Genomic DNA, 27,761 nt, shown 5'->3' with positions numbered 1-27,761 from the left:
ATGCTGGCTAAAGTATGCATATACCTGTGAGGCTCATAGATGATGTAAGGGCAATATATGTGCAAGGTCTGGGAATGTCTCAAGTTAAAGAAGTCTTGAGCAGTTGATGCTGGATTTGGTGCATTTTGTTAAATTCTGGTTTCTGTGGTAATATTTCTCCCAGCCCTTGTGTTCAAATAAAAATACGTGGTTAGTGGACTGCAAGGTACAAGTATTATTACATACATAATTTAAAAATTAAATTATGAGCAATTGGTTTGTTTCAGTTACTAATCTCAGCCCTACAATTAAGTAAACTTAAACTTATAATAGAATTAATATAAATTGAGAGAGAGAAACACTTAGAAATGACATGCAGTCCAAGTAATGTGCAAATACATGCTGTCAAGGTGATGCATGCCATATGCCAGCAAATTTGGAAAACACAAGAATGGCCACCAGATTGGAAAAAATCAATTTATATCCCCATACCAAAAAAGGGAAACGCTAAATGTTCAAACTATTGAACAGTGGCATTTATTTCACGTGCTAGTAAGGTAATGCTCAAGATCTTGCAAGGTAGACCCCAGCAATTCATGGAACGAAAATTGCCAGATGTACAAGCTGGGTTTCAAAAAGGCAGAGGAACTAGAGACCAAATTGCCAATATCCGCTGGATAATGGAGAAAGCCAGGGAGTTTCAGAAAAACATCTATTTCTGTTTTATTGACTATTCTCAAGCCTTTGACTGTGTGGATCATAACAAATTGTGGCAAGTCCTTGGTGGTATGGGGATACCAAGTCATCTTGTCTGCTTCCTGAGGAATCTGTATAACAACCAAGTAGCAACGGTAAGAACAGACCACGGAACAACAGACTGGTTTAAGACTGGGAAAGGAGTACAGCAGGGTTGTATACTCTCACCCTACCTATTCAACCTGTACGCAGAACACATCATGCGACATGCTGGGCTTGATGAATCCAAGGCTGGAGTTCAAATTGCTGGAAGAAACATTAACAGTCTCAGATATGCAGATGATACCACTTTGATGGCTGAAAGCGAGGAGGAGCTGAGGAACCTCATGACGAAGGTGAAAGAAGAAAGTGCAAAAGCTGGGTTGCAGTTAAACCTCAAAAAAACCAAGATTATGGCAACCAGCTTGATTGATAACTGGCAAATAGAGGGAGAAAACATGGAGGCAGTGACAGACTTTGTATTTGTAGGCGCAAAGATTACTGCAGACGCTGACTGCAGCCAGGAAATCAGAAGACGTTTACTTCTTGGGAGGAGAACAATGACAAATCTTGATAAAATAGTGAAGAGCAGAGACATCACACTGACAACAAGCGTCCGCATAGTTGAAGCAATGGTATTCCCTGTAGTAACCTATGGCTGCGAGAGCTGGACCATAAGGAAGGCTGAGCAAAGGAAGATAGATGCTTTGGAACTGTGGTACTGGAGGAAAATTCTGAGAGTGCCTTGGACTGCAAGAAGATCAAACCAGTCCATACTTCAGGAAATAAAGCTGGACTGCTCACTTGAGGGAATGATATTAAAGGCAAAACTGAAGTACTTTGGCCACATCATGAGAAGACAGGATACCCTGGAGAAGATGCTGATGCTAGGGAAAGTGGAAGGCAAAAGGAAGAGGGGCCGACCAAGGGCAAGATGGATGGATGATATTCTGGAGGTGACGGACTTGACCTTGGGGGAGGTGGGCATGGCGACAACCGACAGGAAGCTCTGGCATGGGCTGGTCCATGAAGTCACGAAGAGTCGGAAGCGACTGAATGAATAAACAACAACAACGAACATGACCCTGTTTGCATATCATGGTGGCAAACTGTAGGTTATTTAACCCACAGTTAATGGGGTTGCGCACATGGTTTGTTCTCGCATTAACAGCTGGGGTGTTCAGCCCCTAAACAACCCATTGGTCTTGGTTTGTTCACTCCCACGACCTTCAATCAGGTCAATCGAAGTTTGTTTACAGAAAGCAACTCAAAATTTGCCACCGTTACATGTGAACTAGCCCTTTATCTCTTTTATCTAGTGTCACCTATATGTCATTTTCCTAGTTACAATACATGGACCCTTGATCGGATCCAGCATCGCTCTTCTTATGTTCTTACTTCCCTTAAATGGCATCTCTCTAAATATGGAATACATTTTGGTGAACGTAGTCAGGCAAAAACGGCTCATACCACTTCTTCCTTTTTCTTCTCTTCTTTGCTTTTTCCTCTTCAAATGCCATTGAATGTTTTCAAAGTTTTGAATTTTTTTACGGCTGGTCCACAGAATTATACTATACATTCCCTTTTGAAGCTTGGACACATCCTACCTTCTATTTCTTAGATCTAGATTTAAAGCAGTAATACATTAAAAATCTTTCATGGGTAATGCTTGTAAGTCGGACATTGATTCATCTAGTTTTGATACTGGTGTTTGGGTACTAGGGGACCAGCCATTGTCAAAAGTGAAATGCATGTTTCTCCTTAATATTTGCACAGCAGAGAGACACTGAACAAGTATTACTCTTTTCCAGTCTCCATTACTGTGAAGGTAGCAATAGCACCTGTCAAACATATTTGCAGCTATTGAAGAGGCCTCTTGTGCCCTCTTGGGGTTAGGTGCTGTCAACAGTAGGTACATTTGCTTCTTTTTTGTGTTTGTCTCGTCAATATCTTCAGATATTTCATATTTTATGGACTGATATTTTTCTTAAATAAAAACCCAGAGGTAAGATCATAATTGCTAGTTGAGTCATACCCAAACTCCCAATTATGGACATATCTTAAAGTAGGCAAATGATAGCTAGAACATTTTAAATACTAGAGCTCACTTAAGCATCTCACTTGTGCACGCACATGCGATACACTCATGCACATACCTGTTTAACCTTCATACCACAGAGGTTTTTGTGGTTCTCTGGTTTGACTTGCCAATGAAACACACTTAAAACTTGCTAAATTTTACTAGACATCAGTTGTATAATGTAACCAAGGAGAAATACGAAGTGTTATATGATTCTTTCATCCTCAATAGCTTTAACAGATAATTAAATCTTCTCTAGAGTCGGCCATGAGGGAACTATTCTTTTAATTACTGCATCTTTTTTATGCTATGAAAGGCATTCATCCAGAAAGAATAGTTTGACAGTTTCTAACATTTCATATGCATACTTCCTTACTGTTCCTCCTTACTTAGCTACGGCACTGTCCAAATGGAAGATATTCTGAAGAGCAAATGGAACTTTACTCTTTTGGTTCGGCAGATGGCAATAACTTTCCTAACGAAAGATATTAATAGCACCAATAGGCTTCACTGTGAACAAAATGTGAAATAGGTTTATTTTTGTGTATGCTTGTAGTGAAGGAATAAAGCACAGTTCTTGGACAAAATATAAAGGAAAAAGTTGCTGCTATCTCAGACATGTGTGTCAGAGTTTATGTGTTGCCCTGATGATTTCAAAATGGCTGGAAGAGTACATTTTCTAAATTCCTGAAATAATGCAAACTAGAGTTACTAGATAGTGAGGGGAAAGGTTAGATTTAGTTGTATAGCTCAGTAGAGGCAGGTTAATTTCCCAATTCACTGTCTTAAATAGCTTTGGAAAAGTTGCTTTTTTTCTTTCTTCCTCTTGCTTTTACCTTCCACAAAGTGAGGTTAGTATAGTTTTGGGAGAACTTTCATTTTTACCTTTTAATGCATGTAAGTTTCTGTCAGGGTGGAAACTGAGCCAATAGAGCCCCAGAGCAGTTCTGATTCTGAGGAGGAGCAGCAATCCGTGGGAGAGGAGCTCTCTCATCTCTCACAAGAACAGCAGCTGGCAGAGATTCCTCCTGCCAGCATTCCTGGGATAGATAGTGACCCTGGCAGTGAGAGAGTGCTGGAGGGGGGCTTGCTGGACGCTCGGTGCAGATGCAGGGAGCAACGACAGATGGAGAGCGCAGAGAGGAGGCGTAGCACTTGTTTGGCGCGCAAACAACGGTCGCATTCTGAGGACCCAAGGGAAAGAGGGAGGATCTAGGCCACAAGTTCAGGGTCTTTCCATGATTCTCCTTCAAACGGGGACCAACTGCCTTACCTGGAGCTTAGGCTACTCAGCTATCTTTCCCCAGTGCTGTTCCTTGCTTTGGTGCTAGTGACTAGTATTCTGAAAGAGTCATAAAGTAATAAAGGAATAAAGTCTTGGAAAGAATTCCTCTTCGTCTGAGTCCTGAGTTGGCTATTGGTGGGGACTGCAAGAGGCAGCTAGGGTGCTCCTGACAGATTCTGCAATATGGCCTGATTCGATGCCCAAGAGAATATAATTGATCTATGGGCATTAATTGCTACAAGTTTGTATTAATGATGAAGATATAAAATGCTTCTGTAAGAAATTAATTCATAATTTGTTAACAGCTGTTTGATAGATTTTTGATAGATTTTTGCACTATCAAAACAGCTACAGAAGGGGTCTGGGTTCCAAAAATGTGGGATTTATTCATTATGGCTAAATTAACATGGCAGATTGGGACTCAAAAAGGAAGGCAGAAATCTGATCATGTTTTGGAAGACTAGCAGCTATAATTGAATATTTGGAAACTGAACTTGAGAACTGGGACAGACCAAATAAGTAAAAACCTATATGTTTGTACTAATTGTCCCAGAATAAATTGGTTTCTGTTTTTTTAAATGTTAACAGTGCAATCCTATACATGCCTACTCAGAAATAAGCCCCATTGAGTTCAGTGGTAATTACTCTCAGGTAAGTGAGATTGCAACATGGCTGGCTGGGGAATGCAGGGATTTGTAGGACTTCTTTCTGTTTAAACATGCATAGGATTGCACCCTAAGTGAACCAAAATAAAAACAAACAACTAGGGAGGGGGTATAATTATAATTAGAATTATTTTGTTACTTGTAAGGAGGGAGTGGAAGTTCTGTTATTTTTGGTATTATCTGTTATGAAAAAGCAATACATTTACAACTGCCCTGTAAAACATTTCAAAACATTTTTCAAAAACTACTTTCATACTGGATCTTTTATCCAAAACTATTTCCATCTCTCTTCTTAACATTTCACCGCTTGGATTAGATACTTCAAAACTCCTTATCTAAGTGCATAGTCCAGTTTGATTATGAGGCCTGAAAGAAGATCTAAGAATGTTTGTTTTGTACCTCTCTAAATCCTGCTTCAGTGTACATAAGAAATGAGCCAGTAGATTTGAGTTTATGGGCCATTTTGCATGTAACAACAGCCTGTGGGCTAAACAACTTCATGGGATGTCAGGGACAACCAGAGAGAGCAAGCACGGTGCCTGCAGCGTGCCAGCCACTTCCACTTTTAATCAAGAACCTATGGTCGGGCAGATCATAGGTTGTTAAGCATGATATGCAAGCCATGGGTTAACTACCATGTTGTTTAGCCCCTAAACAACCCGTTGGTCCAGGTTTGCATATCACGCTCAACAACCTACAAACAAGCTGATGGTAGGTTGTTGAGTAAAAGCAGAAGTGGCGGAGTTCAGGAGACAGTGCCCACTTGTGCAAGACAACCCATTGGTTCTTTAAACCATGGGTTGTTGTTACATGCAAACTAGGTCTATATCTCAAATTGTTGTGGATTCAGAATGTGACCTTTTGAGCAACCCAGTCTTGCTCTCAGCCTCAGTTCCCCTATCTGTAAAAACTGTGGCCACCTGAAAACAGGGGTTGTGGGTGAATGAGAATGGCTATGAACACTTTGCATACTAAAGGCTTCCTTCTTTGCATATTTACTAAGTCGGTGTGCATAAAATTGCAGTTCAGGACTACAATCTTATGTGCACCTACCTTGAAGTAAGTGCCACTGAACTCAGTGGGGCTTACCTATGAGTAGATATCTGTAGGATTGTACTGTAAGAGGTATGAAGACAGTTAAAACCTGCCAGTCCTTCCCTCAATGGATTGCAAACCATCAGTGCAAGAATATAAGGCATCCATCTTCATTTAAGCAAAGGACTCCTTGGTTATTGAAGGGCCACTTTTTGATCTTGTCCCAGAAAGGATGATCAGTGGTAGTGTAACTATGTTGCTGGATTATCTGCTATAAGGTCCGAGTACAGATGTTATTCAATTCTCCTGATATTCTTCTTTATAATTACAGGACATGACTAGACCTATACATTTTCTTCCTTCAACCTTAGTTTTAAACCTCCCCACCCCGAACTTCTTTTGCAAATCAGATTCTGCTTTGTGGCTGGTGCATGTCAGTACCAAAGCCTTCCCTAGCAACAAGATATTGCTAATAATAGCCCCAAGCCCAGCACCAAAAATATTTAAATGTGGCAGAGTACCTCTGAATGGGAGGATGTTACACTGCTGTCTCCCTTAATATCTTCATTCTCCTTCAAGTAATAGAAACAAATGAGGCTTATTGTGCTGTAAGTAAAACTATCTCTGGGAATACAGTAGGGGTATTTGAGCTGTAAGAGAAATTCCTTTTGATGCTTTCATCTTAAAATGGTAGCTGAAGCTGGAATGTTTTCCTGATGTGTATCTCTGTGTATGATTTAATTTACAGCTTGTGATCTGAACAGTCTTCTGCTTGGTGAACACTTCCTCTTAAGAAACATGTACTGCCTTGAAAAGCCATGCTGTTTTTTTGATGTGATCTGCTAAATTGTTGCTGTTGGACCCCCTGTGTGTGTGACCCAGAATACTATAGGGTTGTGGGAGCATTAAGCTGTTTTTTTTCTCATGGAGCAAAGGTAGGTATTGATGATTTTTATGATACTACTTTATTAGTCTGTAATGTTTTATATATATAATGGGTTATCCAGTCGTCATGCTTCGAATAGACCCACTGAAATCAACAGGACTTAGGTTAGACTAATGGGTCTACTCTAAGTATGGCTAAATCTGGATCCAACTCATTTTTCAGTAATGAACAGCCTATGTCTTCATTTCAAGAGATTTTAAGTCATACAATCATAAATCTGTAAGCAATGCTGAACATCAAGTCCAACTTTTCTTCCCCAAGAGAGGCATTCTCACTGATAGCACACCATAACTCTACTGTGATCCTGTTTTGGGGAAGGTCCATAGCTCTGTGATACAGTACCTGCTTTGCATTCAGAAGATCTTGGATTCAGTCTTTGGCATCTCCAAGTAGAATTGGGAAGGATTTGTGTCTGAAACCCTGGAGGTATGTTGCCAATTAGTGTAGACTAGGGGTCTCCAGTGCAACGCCCGCAGGTGCCACTGCACCTGCAAGGCCAGGTGGAGGTGCCTGCCAAGCTATTTTCCCTCTGTGCACATGAATGGAGTGATTCCTCCATTCACTTTTATAGGAGGAAAAATGTCCTGCTTGCCAAAAAATGGTGCACTCCCCACCAAGGCTGCTTGGGGGAAACAGCGTTCTTTGTGGGGATGGAGGGATGGGCCAGCAGCCAATTTTCAGCGCGCGCCGGGGGGGGGGGGGGGGCTTTTTTGCTTTTTAAACAAGGTAATGGAGTGATTCCTCACAGGCTTGTATAAGGAGTGAAAAACGCCACCTCCTGCTGAAAAATGGCTGGAGGTGGGAGGCGGGTGTTGAAGTCCACCTGCCACCAAGGACTCTTAAAGCAGGTCCCTGGTGAGGATAGGCCTCCCCCCCACAGCTGATTTTGAGCTGGGGGGCTTTTTGTCACCCCATGCAAGTGAATGGACAAATTGCTTGATTCACTTGCATGGGGGGAGGGAGAGAGAGAGAGAGAGAAGGAAAGAAAGGAAGGACGGAAGGAAGGAAAGAGGGAAAGAGGGGAAAGAAAGACTAGAGAGAAACAAAAAGAGCCAGAGAAAGGGGGCAAAGAGAAAGAAGAACCAGAGAGAGGGAGAGAAGAAAGAAAGAGGAACCAGAGTGGCGGGGAGAGAGAAAGAGGAGCCAGAGAGGGCAAGGAGTCAGAGAGAGGAAGGAACGAAGGAAGGAAGGGCAACCAAAAAGACAGAAGGAAGAAGGAAGGGAGGGAGGGAGGGAGGAAAGAAAGAAAGAGGAGAGAGAGAGAGAGAGAGAGAGAAGGAAAGAAAGAGGAGCCAGGGACAGAGAAAGAAAAAGAGCCAGAGGGAAGGAAGGAAAAAAAAATGAAAGGGGGCCAGAAAGAGAGAGAGAGAGAGAGAGAAGAGTGGGTAGCACACAGGGTGTACATTCAAGCACAAAAACACAGATAAGGGGGCACTCCTAACATTTTTGTAATCCCCCCCCAATTCCTTACAGCAGTCAATTTGTGGTGCTGCCCAGGGCACTTTTTAAAAATGCCAAATGTGCCCACGGACCAATAAGGTTTGAGATCCCTGGTATAGACAGTACTGAGTCAGATGGACCAATGACTCAGTATAAACCAGCTTCTTGTGTTCTTACTAGCCTCCATCATTGTCCACATGATGGTGAATCATAAAGTGTGTGTGGTGAACTAGTTTGGTTTTACATAAAAAAAATCTGTCTAAATATCTGAATAAATAACAAAGCAGTGATCAGTACTGATCAAGGTACATAATTGTAGGTGTCTTCAAATGGCTTGAGCAAGTGAGCCAAACCACATGATACAAAGGCAGAACCCCTCCTCTTCTCTCTCCCAGTGTTGTTTAACTATCTAAGCTGCAAGAAAACTTCCAGATTCCAGTGATTTTTATCTGATAGTTCCCTAAAATGACACAAGTCCAAGCCTTTCCAAGAACATATTCAAGAGCAAATTTGCTCAGCATTGTTCTGCTTCAGTTATGGTGCACCATGGTGCCACTGTATACTGTTTGTTGGGAAGCAACAGGAGGATGGTGGTAGGTATTGTCTTCATGTCCTGTTCGTGGGCTTCCTAGAAATATCTGGTTGGCTGCTGTGGACAGGAGGATGCTGGCCTAGGTGGATGTTTGGACTGATACAATAGAGCATAGAAAACTGTATGGAGTTGATTTGTCTCTTCCATATCCAGTGAATAATTCAGTAGATTATTTTGCAATGGTATATTCCCGATCGCAGAGAATTGATTAACAAGATTTGTGGCAGAGCCTTCTACAGTCATTGTCGTCTTGGTTAAGATGAGCCTTCAAACTATGGTTTGATGGATTGGGAAAGAACCATGAGTTCGCGTGCTGTCCCACTGTGCATTCAGATTGCCTTCTCGGTTTTCAGGTTGCTTTAATCAAAAACATCAAAATCAGGCAATCACAGCAAACCATGGGTTGAAGAGGATTTGCAAACTATGTTTTGGAGTTTAATACTAACTACGGTTGCCTGATTTGGATATCATAGCAAATGATGGTTAGAGCAACCAGGAAAAGGATGAGGGAATTGGCATGCAAGGAAGTGGGGTGGGGAGCATGTAAACCTACGGCATGTTTTCAATTCTCCCAGCCAAATGTGGGAGAATTTGTATGAATTTGGACCACCGAGTGTTTGCTCCTTGACCAGACAATGAGATGACAGTTTCTTTACATGCTGGTATGATTAAAACTGATGACAGAACAGGAGGTGTATGCCTTAATTTCCAGTCGTAAATCTCAAGTATAACACATTTTTCTACTTATTGATCAAAGCATTTTCTTCTACATCTGGCATCAGCCTTCCATCAATGACCAGTTGCTTTTATATTTAGAGGAAGGAGGGGAGCAGCAGCAGTGCTTTATGTGGTTGAGTTTCCTTCCTGTCATATGCAATAATAGGGCTGCATTTGAAACCTGGGATTTCCTTACTCTAATGACTGATCTCATAGTAAGATGTTCTAATGTGCCAGATAACATTTAATGCTTTCTGTCATACTCTTCTCAGCGACACAGATTAAATCTATTCCTACTGCTGCAGATTTACTGTATGGTGATATAGCAAATCTACATATTAACATATAAAACAAGAGAAACTTCTATATTCTAATTAGTCCAATGAATCATAGTAGGGATCATATGTATAATTTGCATTAAACAACTAAGTCAGAATTTAAAATTAAGCTGTATTTCTTAGCATATTTCTCCCATGCGCTTTCAGTTTCTTAAGTTTAACTATATACAACATCAGTTATCCCTAAATAATATAGTATTTATTATAATATGGTATTTGTTACTGAATTAATATTAAGCTGGCTTCTTTTTTTTTGTGCCATGAAAAAGTTCAAAAGCTAGTTGGTTATTCTGATACGGACACCATTAGAATGGGGCTGTTCACACAACACGCCAACCCACACTCAGTGGCTGCGTGTGGGTTGTTGCTGAACCATGGGTTGTTTCTTGAACCGTGGGTTAGGATGTTGTCTGAACCCAAGACATTTTCCACAGGGTGGCTTGTTAATCATGCAGTGTGGCTTGTTAACCAACACACCATGGGTTCTCAAGGTGGCTTGTTTGAGAAAAATAAGCCAAACTGCATGGTTAACAAGCCATCTTGTGGAAAATGTCCTGGGTTCAGATAATGCGTTAACCCACAGTTCAACAAACAACCGACGGTTCAACAACAACCCACACTGAACCTTTGGGTTAGCGTGTCATGTGAACCCAGTCATAATATGCATTGTATAGGACTGAATCCCAACAACCACATGACAAATTCCACTTATGGAACAGGGCTTTCATATCTCTTCTTCCCAGTTGCAGTTCTCTGTGCCCCCCCTTCCCCGCAAGCTGCTCCTGAGGGTTGGGGAAAGCTTTGGAATGGCATGTAACGTTGCACAGCAGGCTCAAATGTATAATGAGTGATCTACAGCCCATCCTGGACAATGGTTCTTCCCTTTCAGAGGCCTTGGGTGGTAGGCCTGTACTTTCTTACAGATGGCCCCGAACCCTAAAGTAGCTACTAGCCAGCAACAGCCAACCACATACCTGAGATATAGACTCAAGAGCCAGACCCAGATGCCAACTCTTGTCTCCATGTCTATTCTGGCAACACTATTGCAGGCCTAATAATGTCATCCACAACTTCAGGGGTTCATACACTGGCTCATCTTCCAATGTGATAAATGCCATCATCTGCCAGCAACGCCTTTCTGCATTCTACACAGGACAAACAGTTGAGTCACTCCACAAAAGAGTAAATGTACACAAATCTAACATTTGAAAAAATGGCGGTATTCAAAAACCAGTGGGGGACTATTTCATTTTCCCAGGACACTGTCACTGACCTTGCACTGGCCATGCTTGAATAAAGGAACTTCAAAGGGAGATTGCAGCATGAAACAACTGAACTGCGGTTCCTCAAAGGGCTCAGCTCTTATCCTCTGTGGCTCCAATATGGACACTTAAAAAAAAACAAAGCACTACATGTGTTAATTACTTTACCAATGCAAGGATGTCTGTGTTATCGCCCAACAACTGTTTTGTGAATGATCACTGTTAAAAAGGCAATTACCGCTGTTTTCGGCATCCTTCCATTTCTCTGTGACCACACTCTTTACAAGCCCCCAAACCCCACAACCATGTGTATTATCTGTAACTCAGGATAACACTTCATGCATCTGATGAACTATATCCCGGTCTACAAAGGCGTATGCCATAATATATCTGTTATCCTTAACAGTGCCACAAGAGTCTTTGTAATTTATGGATGATCGATGAACACTGCTGTGGCATTCTCCATTTCTAGGGTTCATTCTTCTGAAAAGCCCACTAAATCAAGTTTCTTCTCAGCTTTCAGCATCAGGCAAAGGTTTTTTGTTTGTTTTTACCCTGTCAGGCTTTTGATGGACCTCTATTGTCTTTTGGTTTAGTGGACTCCTTGTATAGGTGGCTTAGTACTGGGTTGCTGCTACTCTGTATTTTTTTTTAAACATGTTTTAGATATTTATTTTTATATATTATTTGAGAGCCTTTATTTTGTATTTCTGTGCTTTTTGTATCCTCCCATGTTTTTGTCCCTGACCTGTGCATTTATATTTTTGAAAGGGCAGTTTAGAAAATTTTAAAATAACTTACAAAGGCTATCCCATAGGATTGTGCCCTAAATGAACCTTGTGAAAAACTAAAGTTGTGACGTCATCAAATCAACACCCAACTGAGTTTGGGATTTACATTGTTGAAACAAGACTGGCACAACAAGTTGTAAGTGTAGCCTGACAACATGTTGCAAGGTCAAAATCATTCGAATCAAACTTTGATGTATGTGCAAAGTAGGTCTGCAACTTGTACTGTGTAAGTAAAATTCTGGGATGTCCACACTCTATGTGTACATGAAGGATAAAACCTTGTAGAGGGGTGGGTACATCTGCTTTTCTCCTAATTTCTTTAGACTGTTTGTATTTAGAAGTGTGATAAAGGCAGGAACACCAAAACAGTTCTTGCAGTCTGATTTGAATGACTTCACAGAACTTTGACCCTGATACTTGGCAGACATGAGATCTAGAATTACCATTTCTTACTGAATGCCCAATCCTAATTTTGACATGGATAATAAACCCCTGAAATGAGGTGTTTTTTAAAAAGATAAACTTTTAAAAATTTGCAATGCAAATGCAAACATCAGTTCCTAAATCATGAATTTAATCTATATTTTTGTTCACTTTTAGAAGAGGAGTGGCAGCATAATGTTCTTGAGCAAAGGAAAGGTTCTGCAAGCACTTTCCATAATTGAGGAGGGGGAGAGATTTGAACACTTCCTAAAATGAGAAGTGAATAGACTGCATCTGCTTTGTGTGGGAGTGTAGTCTCAGAATTCTCTCTGACAGCTGTAGTATCCAGCTAATACTGTTCGTTTACTCCTACGCTCTGAATACTCTTCCTACACTGTCTTGGTTCTGATGCAATTCCCCCTGTTGAGAATAACAGAATTAGGCATCTTAGATGCTCGAGTCTCAGTCTGTTGTCACCATCATATGAGCAAAAACCATCTACAGGTCAGTCTTGCAGAAGGCATGGCAACACAGAAGGTATGATTTTCCCAAGCCTTTAATGTTCCCACCTGATATTGCAGCGTTTTCTGTAAAGTGTTCTGCTTTGTAAATAAAGACAAAGTGGCATCTCATTTTAGCACGGAGATGTGGGACATTTGAGGCAGCGTAAACTGATTGTTCACAAAGGTCTTACAGCAGACCAGCTTTCCTCAAGCTGGTGCCTTCGAGATGGACTATAACTCCCATCATTCCCTGCCAATATGGCCATTGGAGTTGCAGTCCAACACATCTGGTGGGCACCGCCTTGGGGAAGGCTGGAGCAGATAAATGCCCATTCTGGGAACAGAACCTGTGGGCATTGCCTCTGGAAATTGGCCTTGTGCCCTCCTGTTCTGTGATCAGGATATGGCAGGACTGGGCAGAGTAATGATGAGTACTCACATGAGTAAAAGCAGATCAGGCAGTTAAAGAAATGGTGGTGATGGAGTCTTACCAGCACTGAAGGGCAGCAGATGACCTGTTCCTTAGCCTGAAGAGTAGCAGCAGGGCCTGGAGTTTATATAGGAGGAAGTGGGAACTGTTTCCTCTTGATTCTTCTAGCCAGGTTGTCCTGCCCAGAGGCTTTCCCCTGCTTTCCTGAAGGGACTGCAGTTCCCGCTCTGATTAGCTGTCCTGGTGGCACAGTGAATAAAGAAGTTGATGCCCGAACCCCAAAGCTTTCAGTTCAAGCCCCCACATGCCTGTCAAGAGAAATGGAAACTGTATCTGCTGGGGTTGACACCAGTGCATTAGCTTATACGGTGGTAGCTATAATGATGTTACTTGCGATTTGTTAGTTGGGAACATAAGAAAAACAATGCTGGGTCAGACCAAAGGTCTATCTAGTCCAGCATTCTGTTCTCACAGTGGCCAACCAGGTGCTTGTGGGAAGCATTCTGCTTCTGATACTGGAGGTAATATATAGCCATCATGACTAGTAGCCATTGATAGACTTATCCTCCACGAATATTGCAACAATAAAATGTAATGCTACAGAAATATCTCCAATGCTTTACGATGAAGAGAAACTCTTAGAGGAAAACGGCATACATTTAGACGCCAGGTTAAGACCTTCCGCTTGAAGAGCTTTAATCTGTTGCTTTATTAATTATACCACTGTCTCCTAAATGTTTTAAATATTTTTAATTGTTTTAATGTTTGATTATTATTTTGATACTTGTTTTATTTATTTATTTATGGTTGTTTTGTTGTTGTTTGGTTTTATGATGGTAAACCACCCTGAGGGCATTTGTGGTATAAAAATCTAAAAATTTGTGGTATAATAATCTAATAAATAGATACAATAAATAAGTAAATAAGCAAAGCAATGGGAGCCTTTCATGTAGACTACCAGACACTCACCTGTAGATGTTCAGGCTAGTATTGGGCAAGGGTTGAAGCCAGGGATTATGGAGACAGAGATAAGCATAGAACAGGAAAGGGCTGTTTGAGTTCTATGAGAATGAAAATGATTGTACTTTGAGGACAGGTTTAGTCACACAACCTAGACAAAAGTTGTAGACAAAGGAAGGAGGGACTTCTTTTGCTGGCAGTAGTAGGGGGAGAAACTTTAAGGAGGCATGAATGGTTAATAGCAGATGGAAATGAGGAGATGGGAAGCAAGTTGACATAAAAGGATGAAAGGAAGAACCAGGAAATTGTCATGTCAAGGGGGTTATAGATGGTAAAAGAAAAGTATTTGAAGCAGAAAAGAATGAAGAGGAAAAGAGCTAAACAAAACAGTTAAGCTAGGTCACACTAACTTGATTGTGGCAGCAGAGATGTGTCTTCAGTGTGTTTCTTAGAAAAATTGACTGAACTTGACATTGTTTTCTGACTGAACATTCTGTAATATATCAAGGAATAATAGAGCAGACTACATAATCTGCAGTAGGCTTCTATTTTGGTCACCTCTGGGTTCAGAAAACAATGATGTATTTGTAAAGTAATATTTGAACCAAATATTAAATTTGGTTAAATAAAATCAAATAAAATCGTATCTTGGACCATCAAGACAGACTTTGGTCAATATATTTAGGAGGTATCTTTGGAAAATATAGCTGTTAGCCATAGGGTGTTTGGGTACTGAGTAACATTATGTAATGTAGTCTGTGCCTGTGTCTTTTTAACTCAAAGCAAACACAAACATATGTGTATTAAATTTGTTATAAAGCTGTCATTTCAATAAAACTAAATTTGCAGTTGCTCAAGAAAGGCAATGCAAATTAATACTGCTCATGTTAACTCATGATTATTATAAAACCTGAAAACAAAGATAGCCATGCTGGTTCATGAGTGGAAAAAAATCCACTTTGTATTCTTTTCACAGCAGTACTGAAGGGTTTTAAAAAATCAAATTAAGAAGGAATGTTTCCTTCTTTAAGGGTTTCTTGCAAAAATTATTTCACTATTTCATCTTTCCCCAATCTAGCGCCCTCCAGAGGTGCTGGAATACAACTCTCATAATTCCTCAGTCACTGTGGCCAATAGCCCACCACTCACCATGCTGGCTGGGGGATTATGGGAGTTGTAGTCCAACAGCTCTGGAGGGCACCAGCTTGAGGGAGGCTGCTCTGCTGTATACTGTATATCATGTATATAAAACTGATGAATAAACACTTCCAAACCTTAACGAATCTGAGTATAGACAATGTAAAAATTGGATGCTTAATAAGAATCACACCTTGTCTACTCTTGGTCACTAATGCTTGGGAGGTAAGATTTCTGTAAGAGAAATAAGGTCTCATTCTTAGGTTATTATGAGCTACCAATAGTTTGAGTGTACAATGTGAAGAAGTGGGATGATGTAAGATAGGTTGGGTAACTATAGACAGGCAGGTGCAGCTGTCATCCAGGGAGGAAGATTAAAAAGTGTTTAACAGGTTTTAAGTATGTGAAGTAAATGAGGGTGATTCAGAAGATATAAATGTTGAAGAACTGGGAATGTGGTTGCTCAAGCAGTTTATTTATACAGTAATGGTGTTGGTGGGGAGGTGCTCTTGGTGTACCTAAAGAAGGATGTAGACAATTTTTTTAGAAAAGTAACCGATCAGGCATGCATTCCTAGTTGCCAGCAAAAGCAGGAACTGTAAAAGTGTTCCAGAAATTAACATTTGGCATCAGGACAGACTTTAGTGGACCCTTGGCATGGTGCTGCCACCAGTAACTCACCCTGCACCCTCCTTCCCCCAGATGTGCTTACCTAGCTACAGCACTTATTATGGAGGTGGAGCTCCCCTTAGCTCTGTTCTGTGTCATGCAACCGCCATATTAAGTTCTCTATAATACGTGCCCAATGTCCAAGTCTAACGCTGGCAGGGCCACTGTGTGTGTATGTGTGTGTGTGTGTCTGGTGGCAGGGTCAGTGATGGGCCGTTCTAATTCCCAGGCCCTCAGCAAATGCCCAACCATGCTGACGTCTGATGCTAGCCCGGTTAGACACAAAGTGTGGGTTGCCATGTGGTATTTACCTTTCAAAGTTCCGTTGTATACGCATGAAATCACCGCTGAAAGCTATAGACCAGGGGTAGTGCGCCCTGGACACCTTTCCTGGTGCCCCCCAAGGTGCTCTACCTCTTTGAATTTTTAAATTATTATTAAAGATTAACACATTTTCTTAGCAGCTGTAAACTCAAAGGAGTTGTTTAGTGTGTTGGGCTCAGTCGCCACCTCTGGCTTGCACTCAGTCTTTTGGGCAGGTTACATGTCCTTTGTGACCATGACAGCCATTTTATGGTGGTGCCAAGGACAGTTTCTCAAATTGCCTAATATGCCCATGGGTCCAAAAAGTTTGCCTACCCCTGCTATAGACTGAATGTATAGTAATATTTAGAAGGTAAAGTTTATTGCAATAATTGCTCTCAGTTAATGATCTCTGGAGCATTGCTGCTGATTGGTAATTGGCAGTCTGCTGGACTGCAGCAGTGGAGGCACTTCTGTTCTATTCTTTTCTTCCACCAGCAACAAATACTGCCCTTCCCTCTCATCAACATGAAGCTGAGGGACTCTACAAAGTTGTCTGCACTGAGGCTTTAGTCGTTAGTGGGATTGAAATTAGGACTGGAAGTAGTTAAAATGGGAATTAAAATACCATTATATGCAGATACGCTTTTTTTTCATAATTGGCTAAGCCATACCATAAAAGAGATTAAAGAACTAACAGTGAATATGGTTAAGTTGGGGTGTAACTGTCTAAAATGAACAGCATCTGTTGTAATGGCACCAGAGAAACAGAGACCCAGGAGAAAGGTCTGGCTCCGGGTTAGAGCAGGCCCTGGGTAAAGTATCTTCTAGTGGCCTTTGCCAGTAGGCCCTGGTAGACTTTCCAGTTAGTGCTGGTCAGCTGGGTCTAACCATCCTTTTAATTTCTCAGAATACTCTAGAGTGGTGCTAAGTCAGGTGCATTGTGGGGAAATTAAAAGGGCAGCTAGGTCCAGGCTCCTGACGTTGCTTGTTATGCCAGGGCAGAACAAAAAAATTAAAGGGAGGCCTGGGCTGGCATTGGCAATGAGCCCTACCAGGCAGCTGCCCAAGGATTCTGGGTGCTGATGCTGGCCCTGCTAGGAGAGTTGTACGACTATAACTTTTGTGCTTTCTTGTGCCGTAGTTCAGAGAATTTTCCTTAACCTTCGTTGAGTGCTGACTTTGCATTAGATAATAAATATTTTGCACAAAAGTAGTTTCAAGGACAAATATAATTAGTTGCCTGCTCTGCATAATGTGAAGCAGTCAAACTAGGTTAAGGGTTTGTCCCAAATATTCATTTTCACTCATACTAAATATTGTCTATTTGTGATGGGGTAAACCTGAAGCAGTGGCAGCTCCCATTAATTTTAAAATTAAAAGAATAGAGAAGATCAGGGACACCAAGAAAACAATTCATTAAATGTGGGGCTTTTGAAACAGGCCACTTCACTGCTGATCTAAAGAGGGCACAGAGAACTGCACTTTTGGGTCCCGGGCTATCACAGGCTAGGGTGATAGTGCAGCTGATGTGGTAGCAGATGATGTTGCACTGAAGTAGAAAAGCATATCATATGTGCAAGAAGGAAAGGTCAGTGATAAATGAAGAATTTTTAGAAGGCTAATGCTTGGCAGAGATTAAGAATTCTGCCATCTGGACTGGGAAGCTCCTTGTCTTGTTCTGGCAGACAGGTGAGTGGCAGCTGTCTGGGGCCACATGTTGGCCCATCACTACTCCCTGTTGCTTCACAACTGGTTAGGGCACATAGAGCAGCCTTCCCTAACCTGGTGCCCTCTAGATGTCTTGGGCTGCAACTCCCACCATCCCAGCCAGCATGGCCAATGGTTGAAGAAGGCTGACCTAGAGTTATCATGGCCCACAGTTATCATGGCCCACCGCTACTGATTAAAATCACAGTCAGTGAGTTTACTAAGGCACATTTCTTCTGTCAAAACCAGTGGTGTAGTGGAGGCAGGGCTCGCAGGGATGCAGCCCCGGTACTTTTTCATTAACAGGGACTCTGATGTCATCTGCCATCCCCCTCAGAATTCCCTGTTCCCTCTGAGCTTAGCTGCAATCCTCACTGTAGCTGTGAGGGGAATAAATTTTCCAAGCAACAGTATATTGTTCCATGTTGGAAGTATGTGGGACAACTTGGTCTGGAATGGGCAATGAAGACCTATTCGCTTTACCAAAGACATGATCCTGGTAGAGATGAAAATTCCTAGAACTGGTTTGTTGATATGGATTGACACAGCTGTCTGAAATTTTGGGACTGCCCTTGGAGACTGTCACAATGAGCCCCTGCATTTCCAAATTTACCACTGTGTGTGTGTGTGTGTGTGTGTGTGTGTGTGTGTAGTTCAATCCAGCTGGGTGTGTGGACCTGTTGGAGGGGGAGGGGGGAAATATAATGAAGGAGCTTAGAGAAGTCTAATGCGTAATGTTGGGGCACTAAGGGAGTGTGCAAGAGGGCTGTTTAAATGAGAAGGGATCTGCCCCACGAGGGCTGAGTTGAGAGGGTGAAGCTTCCATAGAGTATCATATTTTGAAAACCTAAAATGTTTGTGAGTGAGTGAAAAAGATTTTAACACCCCTGCATTTTTTCTCAGACATCCAATTGAAATACGACTGCCTTACTCTCAGCTGCACTGTTTTGGGATCCCAGTTGAAGGCTATATATCTTACAAGGTTGTACAATCTTAGAAGGAGGCGTGGCTGTGAGGGGCTGTGGCTGTGACTGTCAGGAAGGGACCTTGCACTTCTGAATTTGCCACTACACTACCGGTCAAAACACCTGTCATCATGACAGCTCTGTGTGAACGGAGGGATTGTATTTTGTAAGGCCCCGTAGATGGGTGCATTCACTTTTCTGCGGAATGATCCCAGTCAATGGTGGTTGGGCAACCCAACATTAGGGCTGGAGAGCAGGTTAACTATTTGCTTAGGTGGAAGAAAGTAGTACTTTACTTTCTCCCATCTAAGTGAATAGTTGCCATTTACTCTTTGGGATAAGAACTGAACTTGATCTATGCCCCGGGAGAGTCCTGCCTGCTCCCGTCTGCATAGCCACACCTTGGGCTCTGCTGCTTTCATAGAAATAGATCGTGATTGAGGGGCACAGAATTTCTGGCTCATAAATTGATGCTTTTGACATGGTTTACAGTGGTTTCTAGGTGGCATAAATGTAATTGCAGTGTCTGGCCCAGTGTGTGTGAGAACTGGGGCTTTCCTTTCAGCTACTTTTCTCTGTTCATTCTCTAGTGGGGAAGCAAGAAACAGTCATTCTTTCCACTCACTGGGTAGTATCCAGTGGTAGTCCTATGTAGAGTAGAACCATTGAAACAAATGAGACAAGTTAGTCACAACTAAAAAATCCCATTCTTTTCAGTGGGTCTACTCTATGTAGGAATAACATTAGATATTACCCTCTGTTAGGCTGACCATATTTCCTTGAGACAAAAACGGGATATTGGGATGACAAAAACGGGACAGGGTTATGTAATAGTCGGTATTCATGAAAAACAACCTGAACTCACTGCAAAAGAACATGGAAAGGGGTGCAAATGAATAACACTAATTTATTGCATATACACAAAAAACCCCACTCATAAATATACATATATAAAATACTTATAAAATATCACATGAGCAGTAAACAAATCTGTATGACGTACCACACTGAACACTCTAATGCAGGACTGCAGTGGCCAGACTGCACAAAATCATAAACATACACCAAAAAGAAAAAAAAAGGAATGAACACCCCGACTGCTATCACATATGCTAATGTCCCACCGGAGAGTTCCGCTGTAATAAAAAAATAGCTAACAGCCTGTTGAAACGGAATATGAGCCTGAAAAGTCTGAATCAACTGAATGTAGGGCAGAAAGAATCTCTACGGGCGGAATGATGGTAGAAACAACAGTAAGACTCACCCTCCTGGCTCCCACATGCTGAATGGGGCTTAGCGACGCCTCTTGAATTCCCCGCCACTGCAGGCAAGCAAGGGGGTGGCGTCTGATCGTCGCTAGCTCAAGAAGCCTGGGCCACCTGATAAAGGAAATGGAACTTCCTCTTTCATCACGCTAGCAGTTTTACTGCACGCATTGATTAGCATAGAGCCTTAGGATAAACACGTTCAGTTTTTTACAAAAAATTAAAAACAGGACAAAATTGACATTTATATTAAAACGACGGGATGGTCGGGAAATATGAAGAAAATAGTATTGTCCCGTTTAAAATGGTACGTATGGTCAGCCTACCCTCTGTGTATATCTTCTGTCAAAAAGGCTGCCCATCCCTTTTAGATTCAGTGAATAAAATAGTTTCTGGATTGTGTTTTACTTTATCCTTTCATATCCTGAATCCATAAATTAGTATGTAGATCATAGTCTGCACCATCTTCTGAAATATTCTGTGCTTTATTGAGAATCTGTTACTTTGTTGTTGGAAGAGTAGCTTTTTCCATTCTGCTGAATAAATGGGAAAAAACCTACTATGTTAGGGATGGCCTAAAGACCTGAAACACTGCTTGTTTCCTTGAATGAAAAATGATAGATGATGGTTATCATGGGAAGACAGTGAAGCATGTTCAACCATATATTTAAATGAATTGATACCATATCATGATTTAAGATGTAGATTACATCGATACAGTTCTACTGAAATGAATTCAACTACATAAATGTATGCTATGACCTCTTTTGGGGATGTTTGCTTCCTAGTTTATTCCATGGAATAGCTTGTATTGTTAAAGGTATCTTATCAAAGCATAATAAGAATGTATTAAAATCTATTTAGTCTGACCTTGGCATAATAGATAGTGCTACTAACCAATATTGTTCTATCAATGTAACATTTCGAATGCATAAAGTAGTGGTAAGATTCAGACTAGCTGGCTGCTAAGAAAGCACATACTTCCTTTTGGGGGCGTTTAAGTTACTACATCCATCAAAGCAACATTGCAAATCGATGTAAGTTTCACCCAGGTGGAAATTGGCTTGGGGTTTAGATGTAGAAAGCAGTGAGTTGCATTTTTGCAGAGTCATGATGATTCCAGGCATTGCTGATTATGGAACACTTTTCAGATACCAGTAAAGAAAAAGAGGACATAAGATAGACCATTAAGGCTGCAATCCTATCCCCGTTTACCTGAGAGTAAGCCCAACTGAACTCAGTGGGGCATACTTCTGTGTAGGCATGTATAGAGAGAGCTTCGGCTATTGGGCAGTATAGAAATGAAATAAATAAATAAATAAATAAATAAATATAGTTCTGTGTAGTTGCACTGTAAGGATGCAATCCTAGGCACACGTACTTAGAAGTAAGCCCCATTACATTCTGAGTAAACATGCATACTTCTGAGTAAATATGCATTGTGCTGTAATAGTGCTAAGTGTTCCCTCTCCCCCAAGTTGTGCAAAGTTTCAAAGGTGGTGCTTCAGGGAATAGCGGAACTGAAGTACCTTGTTCATGGTTCAGTCTAGGCCCCTTCACATATGCTTCTAGCAGTATGGGAGCCACTTCCACATGGTGTGATCCCTCATTAGGGTGCATGTGGGACCATATAACACAGGAAACAGCCTCATATGAAGTTGGACCATCGTTCCATCTAGCTCAGTATTGTCTACGCCAGCCTTGTCCAACGAGGTGCCCTCCAGTTATTTTGGACTACAGCTCCCAGCATTCTTGACCATTGGCCATGCTGCTGGGAGTTCAAATTCAAAACCAGGTTGAGGAAGGCTGGCCTGCACTGACTGGCAGGGGCTCTTCAGAGTTTCAGACAGGGGTCTGAATTGATTGATATCAGGGACCTCTTGCATGCTGAGCACGTGCTCCAAGGAGCAGCCATGTGGGTCTTTCCGACATAGCTGGCATTGTGCTGGGAAGGAGGATACTAATAGGTTGGGGAAGGATGCACATGATTTCTCACATACACATAGTCATGTTCTTTGCACTTACTGCAGTGTAGAACCACATTGGATAAAAACTGCTCCCATGCTGCTGGGAATGTGTGTGAAGGGCACCTCTGTCTAATCCAAAGCTGGCATCTAATTTTTGTTCTTCCTGAAGCTAACATTGTTTGGGGTGAATAAATTAAATTGCATTAAAAAAATCTAGGTGAAAGAAATAGACGTACTCTGATGTATTTGCAGGCAGCAGACTTGAAGGAACCTTTAGAACTGCTGGAAAACAAAATGGAAGTGTCAGGTGGCCTCTGTCACCCTTGCTAGTGAATGGCAGTAAATAAAGAAAAGCTCTTAGTTATAACTCTTTTGGTAATGAGAGCCATGTAAAATTAAGGGGTCTATTTCGTTCAGTTGGTATACAGTGGTAAAACTCCTTTGAACTACAAACAGCTCTGCAGCATTCACAGCAACAATGGAAGTTGGTTTGCCACTACTAAATCTTAAACATGTTCCATTTCTACAGCACAGGCCAGATAGACAATGCTTACATTTATGGCTCCCTTCCAGCAGCAACTATTATATAACTGCCACTTGTTTGGGTTAATGTGTTTTTGTTTTTAATCTTCCTCACATTTTCCATTTTATATTTTTAGAAGCAGGTCTGCCATCGATTGTTTTCACTCAGGTATTGGTCTTTTTTCCTTCTTATTTGCTTGTTATAATTTTAGAAATCCACAGTGATCTCTTGTGGATGCAGATCCCCAGTGAACATATGGAACATCTGGCTTTTTCCATTCATTTGAACTGGAGGAGGCAGCTGGGCATATGCAAAAGTGTTTGTGTGTGCAGAGGTGCCTCACAAATGCAACTAAGTAGGCAAGCCCTCATGCACAGGAACTCCATGTGTGCATCATATGGCACATAGAACTTTGCATTAAGATAGAGATATGTGGTGCCCATCCTCCCAGATGTGGCTCTTGAACTCTACAGATACTTCAATAAGCACAAGCAAATTAGCTTAAGGTGCAATCCTATGCATGTTTAGACAGAAAAAAGGCCTACAACTCCCAGCATGCCCCAGCCAGCATGGTTGGCTGAGGCATGCTGGGAGTTGTAGACCTTTTTTCAGTCTAAACATGTGTAGAATTGCACCGTTATTTGCTTTTCTTCTTCAAGGCACATATATCTTTAGTGTTTCTAGCATGGGTGCAGACATCACAGCCTGTGGGCCTAAACTGGCCCGCTGGGCGACCCAATCCAGCCAGCAAAGCCTCTGGTTATCTCCGATCTTTGTGGACTGGGTGGGGGTGGGGGTGTCAAATAATTTCTCCATCGTTTCGTGGAACCTGAAATATGAATAATATGCTTAGTTGATTGTCCTAGCTTTGTTCGTCAGTACACATTTTCAGTTATGGTCATTTCCACCTGGCCCATTTATTGTGGTTTTTTTAATGCCTAATACTTTACCTTGTTCAAAGACACAAGAAAACAAGCCCTTATGGTTTATACAGATTTGCTAATACCTTACTGGGAAGGGAATATTGTAAGTCAAAGCATTGCTTTAATGATATATACAGAGAACCTGTTAGCCTAAAAGTGGGCAATACCCTAAAAGTGGGCAATAGCATTTACTCTATCCTCTCTACAGATCTATGAGAAGCTTGGTATAAATATGCTTATGAACCTGCAAGACACAGAAGGTAGCAATGCTGCTTTAATAATCAGTCTTGGAAAGGCCTGAGTAGTTACCAAAAACTGGAGGGTATTTAGAGGCACGCAACAAAGATAATTAAAGCTTTGGAATATGTGAGAAGGAAGTCTGAAGGAACAGTTCATAGTTAAAGGGAAAAAAGATTAAGTGGAGAGTATGGCAGATTTAAAATATCTGAAAGGGTGTCATAATAGAAGAAATATACATGTACATGTGTGTGCATTGACATGCACGTGGGGGTGCGCGCGCACACACACATATATACACACACACACACACACAGGTTTCCCAGAGAGAAGGTTGAGAAGCAAGAAGTTCAGGTTGCTGCAAAGTGGGTTTGCTATCAGGGAATGCTCCTGAGGGGAGTGGTGGAATCTTTCCTTGGAGGGTTTTAAGGTGTCAACGGATGTTCTCCTCTCAGGTATAGTTTAAATCTAGGGAATCCCTTCTTACTCTTGTGATTTCTGTAACTAACCAAATAATTTACATTTCTCCCAGACTATTCAGATATATGAGATTATACTGTCTCTAAAACATATTTTCAAAATCTATAAAGTATTTATAATTTTTTAAAATTTCGATATATCTGTCATATGTTAAAAATATCTATGAACTCCATAAAATCCGGACCAGCATCTTGATCACAGTTTTTTTTTAAATCCCATCCTTTGTCATTGCTTTGTCAGACTCTGAAATGGTGAGATTGACACATCCAATTTGCTGTTCTTGTCTTTGTGCTCTGATATGGGGAAGAAATGCAGCCTGCCATTACTGGAGAATAAAATGGCAGCATTAGAGAAGCAGGCAGAGACTTGGGGATTGAAGGTACATTTGAATATGAATCCCTTTAAGTGGAAATGCAGCTAATGTGTACAGCTCTGCATGAAACCAGTTGAAATGTTCATAATCTGTGTCCAAGGTTTTTGCAGAGTCCCATTATTCCTATCACAAGGGTTGTTTAAATGTTTGCTTCACATGATGGCGTTAACACAGCTTGCCTTACAGCAGTCTTTTGTGTGCAGTTATATATGTGCACTTTAGGAATGTAAAGTGCACATATCCTCTGTGCACCCGCAGCCTTTGAACCATCCTGGGCTCTGACATACCTTAGACAAGCAGCTAACACTGGTGGTAGGTTTTGTAGACAGTTCTCCCTCCTTCATCATGGATTCAATATTAAATTTGACGTGCAAAAGTCAAGAACTTGCTCACTTAAGTTGATAATTACTTCCTGCTGGGGTGCTATAAGGGTATGATGGAACTAGCTCACCGTCTAGAAACAATTTGTTCAGGTCACCAAGGTCAGCATTCTTTGCATACCTAAACTTGTAGCTTTTGGTAATTCCAGCTCCCTCCCCCCCCCTCCCCCGGCCCCCAATGTAAGTAACACAGTTGGTTTAAATTCTAGCTCTTTTTCTTGTTGTAAAGCAGACCAACTTGAGGAGCCCTTGCTCTGACTCTCTGTGGCCCCTTGGGGAATTCCAAATACTAAATGTTTATGCCGGATTCCCACCTGCAGAGAAGTCTGTGGAGGTGGGGAAACAAATGGTAAAAGAAGGGCAGAGTTTATATGAGAAATTGTGGCAGAGCTGGATCAATATGTAGCTGTTCTTTATTTTGTTTATTTATTTGAATTATATCCTGCTTTCCCACCAAAAATTGGTGCTCAAGGCAGCTAACAAGAATAAAACCAAGTTTAAAATTAAAACAGTCATAAAAACAAGTAAATTAAAAACACAACAATAAAAGAGCAAAACAGCACCCAATCCAATATAACCATCTTCAGCAACAGGCCAGAATGTTCTTCTTCGTGAGAATTTCAACACTGAAGAGTTAACAACTGCAGAGTATAAAGGGCACTTTTTAGCTGTTCTAGTAAAGCAAGAAGACTTATTTTAGCCAACATATATTCACTTAATGCTTTATTTCTTAATTATATTTCTATCCCAGCTTTCCTCCCAGGAGCTCAAGACAACATGTATAGTTCTCCCCTGCCTTTTATCCTCACAACAACCCTGTGAGGTAAGTTAGGCTAAGAGATAGCGACTGGGCTGAGCTTTCTGGGCAAAAAGCAATTTGAACCTGGGTTTCTCCAGTCCCAGTCTGATACATTAATCACTATACCACACTGGCTGATCATGGCTGCTTCTTCAGTATTTTCACAGGCTAAGGAGCTCGAGAGCTACTCTACAAGGACGGGAGATAACTTAAATGAATTACTGGAAGGCATACTAGATGGGAGCACTGAAGGCAAGCACATACACACATACACACTCCAGTGTTAGGTTAACTATTTTGGATAATATGAATATATGAGGCCGCAGGATATATGAAGGTTTCTCCACTGATTTGAAAGATAATATTTTCTGCTAGACTACTTAGGGCTTCCTTCTTCTATATGTACCCCTCACCCCCTCTGCATGAGCTGGTAGTCATCTGAGCCACTACTTCAGATCCCCCAGCTTTATGAAGTTAGCTAGGCACACTGTCTAGACTCCAGAGTCTTCTCTGGTTTGCGCCCACCTTGTGAAATGTTCTGCCAACAGAGATTCATAGGGCACAATACTGTACTGTTTTAAGCCATGTATAAAAACCTGGCTCTCTAAGGATTAGTTTGTTAAAATTTTAATAACCCCCCCGTGTGTGTTTTTTCATGGCTAACTGCTGTTCTTACCCAACTATTGTTGGTTAATTTGGGTTTTTACAATATTATTTGAAATACTGCAGATTTTGTTGGCTGCCTTGAGTTCCTTCTCTAGGGAATAGGCGGAATATAAGCTTTTAAAATAAAATAAGCTTTTCTCATTTTTCAGGTCAAAAACATGAAATTGCCCCCTAGCTATTTCTGAGCATATCCCAGACTTAGAAAATAACGCATCAGTGGACCTACCCAGACCACCTTCATGGAGATTAAATATTTCCTTCCTGTCAGATTAAGCCTTCATCCAAAACATCAAATTCCATATCACACAACTCTTAGAAACAAATACAAGAGAACACCTTTTGGTCACTCCTGTGAGACACACAAAAAGCATACCTAAGGGGATTCATAATCTCCCACACAGTTGAGTTGGGGGTGAGGGAAATAAACTAGAAAAAGTGATTGCCTTAGAAACCAAAGTTAAACCATCCCCTGAACTCTACAATAACTCAGCATCATCTGCACATTTTTATATTCTAGTTAGGGCAATATGTAAGGATAATAAAAAATACAATTTGAATAAGAATTTATTTTATCCTGCATCAGACAAATACATTGGGATTCAGGGAAGAGGCTGGTAGAGTTAGCATTCTGTCTAAAAAAAAAACCCTGAAGCAATCCAAGAGTGTAAAGCAAAAAAAAAAGAAATTTATTTAACTCTCTTCAAAAGCCACTGTATAGATACTGAGCGTGTATTCTTCCTTAGGGACCTTTTCTTAAAGAAGGCAATATTTATTCCTAACAAACAAAATTGAAAATACTTAAAACAATGTTCTGCCATCTTAAGTAATATTCTCATTCACAGGTACAGAATTTAATAAATATTTCTCAAATATCTATGTTAAATATAACACAATTTTGACATCACTTTAAAATAGCCACAACAGTAAAACTATCCTTTAAAAATTAAGGATGATTAAAGAACGTGATCAAATGTTTTACACTTCTCATTAAAGATAAATATTTAAATCCATGCATATCTCACCTTGTAATATAATAAACAAAAATAGAACCGATACTCCTATGCATTCACAATGTGTTTCACAAAGTGTCACACATTGCATTCACTCGTTGTAATCTATAAACCCGACCTTTCCGCACAGCGTACTTGTTACTAGCAAGTAACATGAGATACAAGGTTTTAAT

The 27,761-nt window shown here is 41.0% G+C and overlaps 1 protein-coding gene across 1 annotated transcript in view; it reads left to right on the top strand.

Moving 5' to 3' along the window:
• Positions 1 to 27,761, top strand: part of TIAM1 (TIAM Rac1 associated GEF 1) — a 252,285-nt gene that overhangs the window by 57,809 nt on the left and 166,715 nt on the right. Inside the window, exon 3 of the mRNA XM_084843614.1 lies at positions 6,528 to 6,714. The gene's annotated coding sequence lies outside the window, so the exon portion shown is untranslated. The remainder of the gene's footprint in view (positions 1 to 6,527; positions 6,715 to 27,761) is intronic.

This window comes from Heloderma suspectum, chromosome 3 (genome assembly GCF_057233095.1).
Source record: "Heloderma suspectum isolate Gila_16-S chromosome 3, 16-S_ref, whole genome shotgun sequence".
Lineage (NCBI taxonomy): Eukaryota > Metazoa > Chordata > Lepidosauria > Squamata > Helodermatidae > Heloderma > Heloderma suspectum.
Note: the sequence above shows the minus strand (reverse complement) of the source record. Positions and strands in the feature narration are given on the sequence as shown.